This window comes from Microtus pennsylvanicus, chromosome 4, assembly GCF_037038515.1.
Source record: "Microtus pennsylvanicus isolate mMicPen1 chromosome 4, mMicPen1.hap1, whole genome shotgun sequence".
Taxonomy (NCBI): Eukaryota; Metazoa; Chordata; class Mammalia; order Rodentia; family Cricetidae; genus Microtus; species Microtus pennsylvanicus.
In genome coordinates, this window is record NC_134582.1 from 114539540 (window position 1) to 114554650 (window position 15111).

Here is a 15111-nt window from a genome sequence, read left to right on the forward strand (position 1 = left end):
GTGTAATCAGGAGTTTCAGATTCCGTAGTCTTTAATTTGTGCCTCATATAAAGGCTGTGTCAATTGGCTGCTCATTCCATATTTTGATACTTATGAAAGTAATTGACTGTGTGAGAGACACTTTTAAGTAGCAGCTTGTCTGTCATGAGCACTGCCTGGATTCAAACGGTAGGTGAAGGCGTAAGTCACAAACAATGCCACACCAATTTGGGATTATGATTAATAGGGTGATATTTATTTAAAGGGGAAAAACTTACAGATCACTGTCCCAGGCAACAGCCCTCTACACGACCAGGAGTCTAGTCGCCGGCGGAGCAGGAAGTGAAGAGAGAGAGGAGAGGGAAGTGGCCGCTTTTTTAAAGGGAGAGAGACCACGCCCCAAGGGGCTGGTATCTCAGCGGCGATAGGCTGGAGGAGTGGGAGGACCTCCCGCAACACCTCCCCCTTCTGTTTAAATAAGAGAGTTCTAAACCTACTATGAAATTATATACAATAAGTACAGATATCCTATTCTAACTAGCTTAGGTCTTGTATAATAAATAACTTGGCCAAGTCATGAGAGAAAGTAACTACATTTATATAGTCTTCAACCCCATCAAAGATCTGAGAAGGGAAATAATGTTACCTGGGTAATTAGGAAGTTCAGTAAAACAACTTCCAAAACATGCAACAAATCACAGAGACAACTAGCTACCTAGGCAATCACCCAAAGTCACATTAGCAGCGTTGAAGCAACCAACTTTGGCTAAGGCCTAACATAACTGACACACCATTTTCAAAGGCAAGCAACTTTCAAAACTATCTTACCCTGTCTTGGCAGGATAAGACAGCCCTGTTTTATCCATTGATGCATGCTCTGTATCTTTGTCAGTGGTTGAGGTATGGGCATTTCTTTGCCCCAAGGCCAGTTCTGCCAAAAAGAAATGCTCCAGGTGGAGTGTCTTTGGTGCTCAACATTCTCTCGGGAATAGAGTGGTGTTGCCAGGAGCAATTGTGTCTCACTACCACAAAACTCTGAGTTAGATTAAAGGCCATTTTCTACAGCTCTTTGAAGAAGTTGAAGATTATCTATCTATACTGAGTATAATCTCTATATATCTAAAGAACCTATTAGTCTAATTATAAATGACAAACTTAGATGACTATTAGTCTATATAATTCTCAATATCTATCTAACTTAAAGACTAAGACAATAAATGACTATGAAACAAATGAGGACAATGACCTCCAAATATAAACAATGTACAAATATACATTGCAGTAGGTAAATATATATCAATACACAAACATTATATAAGTATCTTAATCAGAGGTAGAAATGTACACTGCAATATGGTAAATATATACAATATATATATATATCAATACAATATATGTCAATACATAAAAAATGTTTTAAACAAAGGTAGAAACATGAATGCATACAATAGTCAATACAATTTAACTTTGTATCAATATACAAGAATCTATATCAATATATTTGTCTAACAACAGTAACTCACAATTACAAATCTATTATCCCATCATCCCTCTTTTTTTTTTTCAAAATGATCCCTGAGCTTATAAAATTCCTCCCCCAACCCTCAATCGTATACTAAATGATGTCCCTAAACCCAAGGGCAAACTTTACTGGGAGAGGGGACGTCATCCTCTAAAATTACTTCCAGCTGTCATAGGGGCGACGTTCTTTCTGGGGGATCCTGTGAAAGTAAAATGATGGTTAAATTTCAAGATCAATGTCTTTTAAAATTGCCAATAGTCTCTGAGTATTTTGTGCAGGTCTGGCCAAAATGTTGTATAAGATGTGCACCATTTCAGCTAACCAAGTTGGAACTGTCTTGTGCAGCTGGTACCCAAAGCAGGTCTTGTTGTAGCGCTATCAGTATCATGACGTCATATCAACCAGGTGGAGTTGTTGTTATGGGGCCCCATCTTCTTCCTGGAAACTTCAAATGTCACTTCAGGAAAAACTCATTGTTCATTATGAAAAACTTAAGCATTAATCATATAGACATATATATATATATATATATATATATATATATATATTCAATGAAAGACATGATAGATATATTCAATGAAAAGTATGATAGATATGAAGAAAAGCAAAGATGTTTTCTAAACTCATATTTCTTTCTGTCCCATATCATGGCTCTTGACATGAGACAGAAACTCCAGAAACTCTGGGTTTTTCTCTTACTAACAGGCTTGGAATTGGAGAAGGACTGAGCCAGAGTCCAACTTCAAAACCAGCTTTATAAATTTAGAAATATGGTTTAATATTACTTACACAACCCTTTCAGTTTTCTTGATATTTCCTATTGGGCAGGTATTTTTCCATCTGTCAGTATCCAAATATCCAGGGTCCCTTGAATTTTTCAAAGATGAGTGTTTTCCTGTGGAGATAAGAACAGAACCCTGCCCCCATTCTATATGTTTTTCTTACCATCTGTATGAATATCATCATTGTAGATAAGTTGTCATTTCTCCTTTCCAAGAGGTTTCTCCTCTTCAAATCGAAACTTTATTAATTTTGATGGTATCCACAATTTTTCTTCTCCTGTGGAAACAAGAGCAAAACCCCTTCCCCAACGTAGCACATCTCCTGGATTCCATTGAGAGGTCAGCACATCTTTGAAATAAATCGGTTGATTTAGTTCAGCAGACTTTTCCATTATCCAATGTCTCTCTGCTGCTGTCGTTCCTTTCTCATTAGCGTTAAGAAAATTCAAGGTTAATAAAGCATTATGTAATCTATTTCTGGGGGTATTTTCAGTCCCTTTCTGTTTGTTCAGCATATCCTTTATAGTACGATTTGATCTTTCTATAACTGCCTGACCTGTAGGATTGTTTGGTATACCTGTAATGTGTTTTATATTATAATAATCAAAAAAGCGTTTCATTTTCTTAGATACATATGCTGGACCATTATCTGTCTTTATTTGCGCAGGTATACCCATGATGGCCATAACTTCCAATAAATGTGTGATTACTGAATCAGCCTTTTCTGAGCTCAGGGCAGTAGCCCATTGAAAACCTGAATACGTGTCTATGGTGTGGTGTACATATTTTAATTTACCAAATTCTATAAAGTGGAACACATCCATCTGCCAGATTTCATTTCTCTTAGTGCCCTTTGGGTTACTCCCTGCAGGCAACGGTGTTTGATTATAGAAAGAACAAGTAGGACATCTCTTTATAATGTCCTTAGCTTGTTGCCAAGTAATGGAAAATTCTTTCTTTAGGCCTTTACTATTGACATGATGCTTCTTATGAAATTCTGAGGCCTGCAACACACTTCCAATCAATAATTGATCAATCTCAGCATTGCCTTGGGCTAGAGGACCAGGCAGACCTGTATGGGACCGGATGTGTGTTATGTACATCGGACAAAGCCTGTTCCTGATTATGTCTTGTACCTGTATAAACAATGAAGTCAACTCTGTGTCATCTGGTATAAATTCAGCTGTCTCAATATGCAAGATAACTCTTTCTGCATATTGTGAATCTGTAACTATATTAAGAGGTTCTTTAAAATCCCTTAGCACCATAAGAATGGCATATAATTCTGCCTTCTGGACAGAATTATAAGGGCTTTGTTCCACCTTACTCAATTCATCTGACTTGTAACCTGCTTTCCCTGATTTATTTGCATCAGTATAGAAAGTACGGGCTCCAGTTATTGGAGCATCACGTACAATTCTAGGAAGAATCCAAGAAGTTCTTTTTATGAGGTTAAGTCTACCACTTTTGGGATAGTTGCTATTAATTTCTCCCAAAAAATTAGCACAAGCTCTTTGCCACGGTTCATTGTCTTCCCATAACTTTTTTATTTCTTCAGTAGTAAAAGGCACTATAATTTCTGCTGGGTCTATACCTGCTAGTTGACGAAGTCTCAGCTTACCTTTTATAATTAATTCAGAGACTTTTTCCACATAAGTTTTTAATTTTTTACTTGGTTTATTAGGTATAAATATCCACTCTAAAATAATATCTTCCCTCTGCATTAGAATCCCTGTAGGAGAAATTCTGGAAGGCAATATGACTAGGATGCAGCTAAGATTTGGGTTCACCCTATCCACATGTGCCTCCTGTAATTTTTCCTCAATCATTGTCAGTTCCTTTTCTGCTTCAGCTGTCAGTTCTCTTGGACTATTCAAATCTTTATCACCATCTAAGGTTTTGTTTAAATGAACTACTAGATCAGGTGTTATCCCAACAGCTGGTCGTAGACTGGAAATGTCTCCTAACAATCTTTGGAAGTCATTAAGAGTCTTTTAGCGGTCTCTCCTAATTTGTGCCTTTTGCGTTTTAATTTTCTCTAACCCTATTCTGTAACCTAGGTAATTAATAGAGTTTCCTCTTTGAATCTTTCAGGGGCAATTTGTAATCCCCACCTAGGCAAGACTTTCTTTACTTCTTCAAACATCCTTTCTAAAGTATCTTTATTTGAATCAGATAACAAGATGTCATCCATGTAATGATAAATGATGGACTTGGGGAATTGTTTACGAATTATTTCCAATGGCTTACTTACAAAATATTGGCACAGTGTAGGACTATTGAGCATACCCTGTGGGAGGACAGTCCACTGATATCTCTTATTAGGCTGAGAATTATTATAAGTAGGCACTGTGAAGGCAAATTTTTCTCTATCCTTTTCTTGTAACGGTATAGTGAAAAAACAATCTTTCAAATCAATAACTATAAGAGGCCATCCTTTTGGTAACAGAGAAGGCAAAGGAATTCCAGACTGTAGTGGGCCCATAGGTTGAATTACTTTGTTGACAGCTCTTAGATCTGTCACCATTCTCCATTTACCAGATTTCTTTTTTACAACAATCACAGGAGAATTCCAAGGGCTAGTTGATTCTTCAATATGGTGAGCATCTAGTTGCTCTTGCACCAGCTGTTCCAATGCCTGTAGTTTATCTTCAGCTAGAGGCCACTGTTTGATCCATATTGGCTTCTCAGTTAGCCATTTTAAAGGTAGGGCTGTTGGTACCTTTAAAGGTTTGGTATTTGCTGTATGTTCTTGTACAGCCTGAATGGCTGGTGACCTTTTTCCATAATACCTCATCATATCCTTCCCCGAATTATGAATTCCTGGAAATACAGGAATGTTAATCTGGGTATTCCATTGCTGTAGCAGGTCACGGCCCCATAAATTTATGGCAATATTGGCTATATATGGCCTTAGTCTTCCTATTTGCCCTTCGGGCCCTATGCATTCAACCCATCTTGTGCTTTGTTTTACACGAGATAGGGTTCCAATTCCTAGGAACTGAACATCTACCTCTTGAAGAGGCCAATTCGGATGCCAAGATTCTGGGGTAATGATACTTACATCCGCACCTGTGTCTAATAAGCCTTCAATAAAAGTGCCATTTATACAGACTCTTAGCTTTGGTCTTTGATCATTAATAGAAGTCTGCCAAAATATACGTTTACTCTGTCCTACTGGGTTTTTTGACTCATCCTCCACACGTAATTCATCATTTAGACCAGTATTACTTTTTACAGCAGAAATTGGAGCTTTTAATTTTCTTGGTGAGGCACGTTCTCCACTGTGACTGGGAATGACTGGGCCACTGTTGGCTTGGGGGCCTGCGAGAGGCCCCCCATGGAGTTTCCCGATGATATCGGATTGCCCCGTCTATCTGTTGTTGACCTACATTCATTGGACCAATGCCTGCCTTTACCACATCTCCTACATATACCTGAAGGCCGAGGTCTCCTATTTTTGTCATTCCCAGAAGAGATATTATTCCTAGAAATTCTTTGCCTGCAATCCCTTTGTAAATGTCCTAATTTACCACAATTAAAACACCTGGCAGTTTGATGTCTCCTCATTGCTTTGGAAATCACTTCTCCTACCCAAGATTCATCATTATAGCTAAACGTCTCAACATTCATCGTATGCTGAATCCATTCATCCATAGGTGCTGATCTAGACTTTAAAGGCCCAATTATCTTTTTGCATTCTATGTTTGCATTCTCAAAAGCTAGAGATTCAAGAAGTATTCATCTAGATTCTGGGTCTGTTACCCCTATGTCCAGAGCCTTAATCAATCTTTGCAAAAAGTCAATAAAGGGTTCTCTCTGTCCCTGCCTAATTCTGGTATATGATTCAACCCTTTTTGCTGGATCTTGTATCCTATTCAAAGCATTTAAAGCTGCTTGGTGACATAGACACAGTACTTCATCGTCATAAAGAGCTTGGACCTGTGGATCAGCATATTCTCCTGCACCAAGAATTTGATCTTGGGAAACTTCAATACCTTTTGCTCTTCCTTGCTGTTCCATATGTTTGGATTCTTCTCTGAAATAAATTCCAAACATCAAGGAAGGTCCATTATCTAAAACTGCAGATACTAACTGATGGAAATCATGGGGGGTAGCTCTAGCATTAGAAGCCCAAGTCTTTATCATTTCCTTTACATATGCATTGTGCAAGCCAAAATTAACAACAGCTTGCTTAATTTCTTTCAGATCATTCATTGCTATTGGTGTCCATCTAGCTTCTCTGACTCCCTTTGAGCCTTTAGAAGTTGACGCTTTGTCAGAATTAAGTATAGGGTATGTCGCTAGAACCCTGGGTAAGCCAGTTCTAATAGCTGGTGGAGGCATTGTATCCTGTCCTTGTGCCTCCTTACTCTGTTCACCAGCTGCAATAATTTCTCCAATCTTTTCAAATCTTTTTATCATTGTCTCTCTTAAATCCTGAATCTCCTGACCTGTATATATTTCCAGTGATTTCACTGAGGTATCAATTTTTTGGTCCCCATTCTGTACCTGTGATTCCAAAGCTTTAATTTTTTCATTCAAAGATAACATGTCCTCCTTAAACTTTTCTTGTATATCATGTAGATTCCCATCTTGGAGGTACATTCTGTCTGTTACCTTATCAAAACTTTGTGATAAACTCTGAAGGTCAAATTCAACAGCCTGAACCCTTTCAGGTAACTTTCTAATACCCTTGGATATGGAATCAATTTTGTCTGTCATAGTATCCACTTGTTCAGATAACCTCTGATTTTCAATAATTTTAATCCTGTCAATTAGTTGTTCATTATTAGTTCGTAAAGATTCTATCATTCTTAGGAGTGCCATATTCTTCCTTAATGATAGAATATGGAAAAGAAAACTGAAGCCTAGTAACAAGCAAATTAAGGTATTCCCATAATCATATAAACCTTGAATGATGTAATTCATTGTATTAGTAAATATAAAATTACTAATCCATTGTATTAGTGAAAACAAAGCAGTAAAATTTGCATTAGAAACGAAAATTGCCATATTACCTATTGTCCAGCAGGTGGCGCTGTTGCAGAATCGCGATGAAAACATGGTCCTGTTTCAGTGCCTTAGTAGATGTTAAAAACTGGAAAACGCAAGTTTCTCAACAAAGTAAATGTAATTAAATCAATTCCAGAGATGGAACCAGAAACCCAGAATCCAGGGGTAGAGAAGAGCAATCTGGAAGCTGCTTATGCCTCCACGTGACAGAGTCACCCTGAGGGGTTGCAGCTTTCAGCAACCGCGTGCTCTGGTTCGCGCCACTTTAAGAGCTGTGCTTGCAAGGGAGATTTAAAAACAACTCAGAAAAGAGCAAACCACGGGAGGCCAAGGCCGCCGCTGCAAGGCACAGGCAGCGGCTGAGGAAGCAAGGGCTCCCGCCAAGCCGAACTTGCGGCCACCAAGCCGAACTTGCGGCTGCCAAGCCGAACTTCCGGCCGCCAAGCCGAACTCGCGGCTGCGAGCCGTGAGAGGTTCTAAAACCAAACGTTGGGTGCCAAAATGAAGGCATAAGTCACAAACAATGCCACACCAATTTGGGATTATGATTAATAGGGTGATATTTATTTAAAGGGGAAAAACTTACAGATCACTGTCCCAGGCAACAGCCCTCTACGCGACCAGGAGTCTAGTCGCCGGCGGAGCAGGAAGTGAAGAGAGAGAGGAGAGGGAAGTGGCCGCTTCTTTAAAGGGAGAGAGACCACGCCCCAAGGGGCTGGTATCTCAGTGGCGATAGGCTGGAGGAGTGGGAGGACCTCCCGCAACAGGTAGGGACTGAGCATAGGAAATGAAGAAGTAAGTGACTTAGTCATTGAATGTATTTTTTGATTTTTGTGTTGAGGCAATCGTGGGTTTAGTAAGTTTTTAAATAGGTTGTAGTTTTCCTAATCTAAAGAGTAATTCTGTATAGAAGTTCACAGAAAAATGAAATCCATGAAATGGTAGAAGGAACAAGTATACAATATTCTTTGTTGCTTTGTAATTTTATTTGTTTTTGTTTGTTTGTCTGTTTGTTTTGAGAGCAGGTCTCACTATGTAGTCCAGGCTAGCCTTGAACTCATCACCCTTTTACCTCACCCTCCACTGCTGGCATGGTAGGTCTTCACCACCATACTCAGCTAAATATTATCTTTCTTTTTTGCAGTATTGGGTCTTCAACTCAGCCCTTGTTTATGCTAGTCAAGTTCTCTACTACTGAGCTACAATCCAGTCCACTCTTTAAAGATTGAACAACTAATTAGACATTGTTCTAGCTTGCTTTTCTATTGCCATTATCAACACCATAGCCAAAGCAACTTGAGGATGAAAAGGTTTGTTTCATCTTATAGGTTACAGTCTGTTATTGGGGGAAGTCAAGGCAAGAACTTGAAGCATAAACCATGAAGGAAAAATGCTTACTGGCTTCCTCCCACTGGCTCATACGAAGGTAGCTTTCTTATACATCCCAGCCCCACTGGCCTAGGGCTGGTACTGCCTGCAGAGGGCTGGGCTCACCCATCCCAATTATCAATCATGCCTCACAGACACATCACAGGTTTATCAATGAATCAAGGTAAATTCCAGTTAGGATTTCCTTGGGCGACTCTGAGCTGTGTCAGATTGACAGCTGAGGTCAACTAGGAGAAACAGAGAAGACATTTATGTTTTTCGTGAATATCTACATAAAGTATCCCATATATCAAAGAGGTTTGAGGGTGCCCTACTGCTCTCTAAACATGGAAATAGAAGCTAGGGAAACAGGTCAGCCCATCAGATACTTGTGTGCAATCATGAGGACATGAGTTCATATTCCAGAGCCCATACAAAAGCAGGGCATGGTAGTACACTTGTCTCAATTAAGGCTCTTGGTGCTTGCTGGCCAGCCAGCCTAATCTACTTAGTAAGCTTCAGGTCAGTGTGACCCTTGAAGAGTGACTCCTGAGGTTGACTTTTGGCTTCTACATGCGCATCACACATGTATACATACATTTGCATGCACACCTACAGGCACGTGCACACACATACACCCAAGACTGTAATAGGGTGGGCTTGATAGTAAAGTCATTTTCAATGTGCCAACACATTCAGTTTATTCTCAAGTGTTCCTAGGAAGAAGAGCCTTGCCCGACTTCCTGTATACAAAGTGGTGGTGCTATAGACAGGGAAATAGCTCAGCAGGGCCATGCCATGAAGAGAAGAAATTGTGCTGTTTGGTGTGTCTGCTCCTACGCAGCTGTGGGAGGCCTGGAGTGATCTTCCACTTTTGTCTCGGACATTGTCCCTGTGTCTTGTACCATGCAGCTGTGCAACTTATTAAAATATCCATCATTAAAGCCCTGATGTGTGCCAGGGCTGTGCCCTGAGGGTGATGTATGCTGATCAGAAGATGCGCATTTCAAGTTTAGCTGTGCTTAGAAGCCAATAGCAAGAGAAACAGCTCACGCCCCCTTTAGCGCAATATTCCAAACACATGTCCATTTGGTTTGGACCTGACAGTTCCTGTCTGCTGTGGTTTTCTGTAAAAATGAGGAGCGGGCTGCATTCCCGCCGCCTGGCTAGCTTATGCCCAAAATAACAGCAAACAAATTGTATTCATTTAAACACCGCCTGGCCCATTATTTTTAGCCTCATATTGGCTAACTCTCACATCTTAGCTAACCCATTTCTATTAATGTGTATTGCCACTTGACTGTGGCTTACTGGCATGGGTCTAACCAGCATCCATCTTGGAAAGGAGAACAATGGCGTCTGCCACACTGCCTTCTTCCTCCCAGAATTCTGTTCTGTCTACTCCACCCATCTAATGCTGGCCTATCAAAAGGCCAAGGCAGCTTCTTTATTTAACCAATGAAGTAACACATAGACAGAAGACCCTCCTACACCAGTTTTCTAGTTTGGACTTTGTACTGTGTAGCAGAGGCTGATTTGCTAGGGTAATTTCATTATGAATCTGAGTAATGAAATATTCAGAATTTCAAAGAACTAGGCATCTAATGTCCCTTCTATGGTTGTCAACCTGTCCAGTTCTGGAACCAGCTCCCTTACCTCCAGATTTGCTGTTTGTAAATTAAGGTTGATGCTAGTGGGAACACCCATCCAGACCTTACCATGTAAGGCATTGAGTGATCAAAGACTTCTGGAATAAATGACAAAAAATGACACACGCGGTTCATGACCTACTAACTTTGAAAGAAATAAACTCGCTTCATTAAAATTTACTACTGTTTCCAAGCTTCATTTTGCTCAAGTACTTAACTTCATTTTCCCGAGTAGCCTTTATAAATATATATTACAGAAAATATGCTAGGGATATAATATATAAATAATTTATATTAGATATAAGATTATTAGAGATAAAACAAAATATATAAATATACTTATATAATAAGTACGTCTTTATGTTATATATAAAATTATATAAATATAAACAAATAGATATGTGTGTGAATGTGATTTTGAGACCTGATCTTACACTGTAGCCCAGGCTGGCCTTGCACTTGTTGTGTAGCCCAAGATGGCCTTAAACTCATAGTGATCTTTTTTCTGCCTCAGCCTCCTCAGTGTTAGGGTCAGAGGCATTAGCTCCCACACCGGTTCTGGGTAATCCTTTAAGAAGAGGTAAGCAGAGCAACAAGCCACAGTGCTGGGATCCCACGCTCATGTGCTAATGAGGTCAGTGCTTTTATTGTTCGTATCCACAGACTCCCGCTTATATAGAAAGAAGGAAACCCAAGAACACGCTCTTGTTTCTGCCCTTGGAGAAGTAGTGTTGGAACCAAACTATGTTAAGCCAGCTTTCTGCCAGTGTGACAGATATCTGAGACAGGCAACTTAAAAGAAGGGAAGACCAGTGGTGAGGCAGAGCATGGTGTCCGGGGAGACACGGAAGAGCGAGGCTCCTCACTTCATGGAAGTGGAGACATGGCTAGAAGGAATTAAGGATCCTCATCTTCCTATCACCAACCAGCCCAATCACCCAACCATCTCCCGCTAGGCTCCACCACCTAAAGGTTTCCTCCCAACAGTTAAGGAACTGTCAGTCTTACAGGACAGGTGAAGGATGCTGATGCTGTCGGCTGTCCCCTTTGCTCTAAGGACCACTCATTACTGACTCTCATTTCTTCTATGATTGACTAGTAATGGGTCGAGTATGTGGTGATGGGTTCAAGGGTGCATCTGGTGGACTCAGTGCAAAGGCTTTTAGAAAACAAATGGTAATAAAGAAGCAAAGTAGTGAATGGACTTTAAATGCCCCAGGCCTGACTGATCCTCGTGTCTCCACCTTCCAAGTGTTAGCTAGGATGACAGACATGTGACACTGTGCTCAGTGTGTGTGGTGCTGGCGTTTGTGCTCAAGGTCTCGTCTATTCTAGACAAGCACTCTGTTAGCTGAGCCACATCCCTAGGCCCTCAGTTTCTTCATCTTCAGTATGGGAATTATGAATAATGCGGCTGATGCGGGCATTCAGAGAATCAAATGCTGAAATCTAAGCAAGGTCATCAGCCCTTGCGTAGTAAGTGGCTGCCATTGTTTGCTTGGGAGGTTTGTACCTTTGCACGATGGTTAAAGAAGTTGGCTGGTATTTAGCTCGAGGAAGAAAAACTTGGCCAGAAGAGGACTATTTATAGAGAGTCTTAAATAAAGATCTATTAAGTGAAAGCAAGGTCTGTCCTTCTGAGATGCTGACATGATTAAAAATGAATTAAATCTTTTGTCTCAGAACACATTGGTTAAAGAGACTGTTGAAAAAACTCCCAGCCTTTGACTTTTTCTTATCGGGTCTATGACTGCCAAGCTATTTTTCTTTCACTTCTGAGCTCAATTAAGGTTAATCCGACTTTGGAACACTAATGGGGCTTGAAGCCCTTGCCGTGGTGAATTGATGGCCAGCTGATTTTCCTCCCTCCCATCTGCAAAGGCGCCTCCTAGACAGAAGAGGGTGCTGTGGTCAGGAACCCTCAGCCTGTCAGCCTTACCAGTTGGACATGGGTCAAGGAATAAGGGTCTAGGCTGTAAGAATGGTTGTAAACTACTCACGCTTCTTATGTTTGCTGTTTGCTGTTCTCATTTGAAATGGCATCCTGATCTTTTTAGGAATATCCAGAGGATTTTTCTGTGCTCCTATTGGATGATTTGCCTTCTAAAGAGGCTTTTCCAAAGGAGCTTATGTGTAAGAGAAAGAGCTAACCCTCCTGAAAGCAGGACAAGCGGTGTTACTGACCTAGGATCTACTTCAAATGGAATAAAATAGGATCAGTCACATGAAACTTCATTTTTAATGTGTCAGTTGTAGAATCTCTCTGGTCTTCACCAAAGTTTCCCATCTGTGATTTGCCTTTTTACTCTTTAAGTGTTAGTTTTCTGTTAATTGTATGTGATAGACATACAAAGATCTTATGATCCATAAAACCATGATCCAATCACTGATGAAAAATAAACCAGGGGTCTGGATAGATAGCTCAGTGGTTAAGAACTCCTGGTCCTCTTTCAGGGGACCCAGGTTCTGTGCCTTTGTCATGCATACACACAGAAATCAGAAGACACCTTTCACAAGTTGGTTCTGTCCTTCCACCATGTGGGTTCTAAGGATTGAACTCAGGTCAGCAGTTTTGATGGCAAACAATGTTGCCTTCTGAGTTCGTTTGTTCTCTCTCTCTCTCTCTCTCTCTCTCTCTCTCTCTCTCTCTCTCTCTCTCTCTCTCTCTCTTTCCCTCCCTCCCTCCCTCCCTCCCTCCCTCCCTCCCTCCCTCCCTCCCTCCCTCCTTAGTTCCATATTTTATTAGTGGCAAACAAATAACTAACACATGTTGTTTTCAGAGAGTTAGAAAAAAAAGATGCTGATGGTACCAAAAGGAACCAAATTCATGTCTTTAGGTTGGCACCATGAGCCTTTACTCACCTACTGAACTGTCTCTGTGGGCCTTAGTTAGGGTTTTTAAATAAGAAATACAAAGATGTTTTGATTGCATGGCAAGTTATTGAATTTCCTAAAGCTGCATAAATATATCAACAGAAGGCAGGGGTCAGTAATATTTATGAGTGATTTATTATGTCATCCAGTTCAATTTGGGGGCTATCCTAAACACATGCTCTGCCACTGAGCCATCAGTACCCCCGATTCAATTTTATCCTCCCTATGGACCAGATGGTGGAGGGAGCCATCGAATATTACATTTAAAAAAGCATTCATATCTTTGTTCACTATTTATCTTTTCTTATTTTTTTTCCAAAGAAAAAGCTGTAGCCCGAAGGGTAAGATGGCTTGTTTACTCATGTTTCTTGTCCCTGGATGTTAATTTATTTGGAACTCTGTATCACCAGGGCCCAAGTGCCTGACATTTAATAAGAGATAAATAAACGAATGAAAAACTGCATCAGACAAGGGCTGGATTCAGAGAATCTTAGAAAAATGTTGGGATGACAGAACCTCCTGGCAATCTGATAAAACACTGGGACCTGCTGTCACAACCAGCCCTTAGAATGCTTCAAATAAATCCATGGGATTAGAAAGGAAATTAAAAGGTCAGACTATAGCTCTGTGGCATTTGGTTTGAGATCCCCAGGGAAAGCTATGGGTCATTTAGGTCTCTGTCATATAATATCTCATTCCCCCAACATAGTTTGGGGCTTAGCAATTTTGATGGGTCCTGCTCTACTGCTCCTAAATTGGAAACTACACTTCTTTTCCTCCTCCTCCTCCTCCTCCTCCTCCTCCTCCTCCTCCTCCTCCTCCTCCTCCTCCTCCTCCTCCTCCTCCTCCTTTTCCTCCTCCTCTTTCCTTTCCCCCTCTTCTTCTTTTTTAATTGCTCAAATGATTCTTGTGTATTTTAAAAGCTGAAATCCATGGGCTGGAGAGATGAGCGATGGGTAATGGCTTGCCAGGTAAATATGAGGACACGAATTCCATTCAACAGAACACACGTGTGAAAAGTCACGGGCTGGAGAGATGACCGAGGGTTTGGACCACTATTGCTCTTGCAGGAGTCCCAGGTTTGATTCTTTGCACCAACATGATGGCCCCCAGCCATCTGTAACTCCAATTCCAGGGAATTTAATACCCTTTTCAGACCTCTGTGGGACGAGGCATGCATGCGGTATACACACACACACACACACACACACACACCCCAGATAATAAAGGTTGAAGTAATTAACATTAGGTTAAAGGTGAGTGAGACCTGATTGCCAGGAGCCCTGAGTCCGGACACATGACTTTCCTATGGCTGACACTGCCATCTTACACATGGTTGAGGCTGAGGCTGACTTTCCCTTCAGCCTCTGTCGTCGTCTGTCTTTTCTTTAAGGACAACTCCTCTTGGTTTCAGTGATTAGACTGTTGCTGCCTTCTGCATACTTTATAACAATGGCCCTGGCTTGATGTTGTTCCTACTCAGATTTCTGTTTTGCTGTTTTTTTGTTTGTTTTTTTGAGGTTGAATGTTTATTCAGGGGGTTATGGAGAAGGAAGGGTGAAGGGGGGACAGAGAGAGAGGGAGAGAGAGAGAGAAAGAGAGAGAAGAGGAGAAAGAGACAGAGAAGGGGGAAGCAGAGAAGTGGGGAGAGAGGCAGAAGCGAAGCTGCCTCTCCGAGAGGAAGATGGAAAAGAGAGCTGTTTTTCTGTTTAAGCAGCAAAATTAAGTAGACAATTCTAGAGATAATGCATCCTGAGATGATTCCCTTTTGAAGAGTAGGTTTCATTTAGACAACTCTCTCTGCTGCGGTATGCTCATAAGGACAGAGCTAGGACTCTTCCTAACAGACCAGCACGTTCCCATGTTTGTATGTCTCCAATGTATGTGATTCATCTTTGTACACAGGTGTAGTTTACAGATC

General features: G+C 40.8%; 1 protein-coding gene across 1 annotated transcript in view; it reads left to right on the forward strand.

Annotated features, from left to right (window-relative positions):
• The window catches only part of Ryr2 (ryanodine receptor 2), a 566260-nt gene that overhangs the window by 235732 nt on the left and 315417 nt on the right, over positions 1 to 15111 (forward strand). The window lies entirely within an intron of this gene.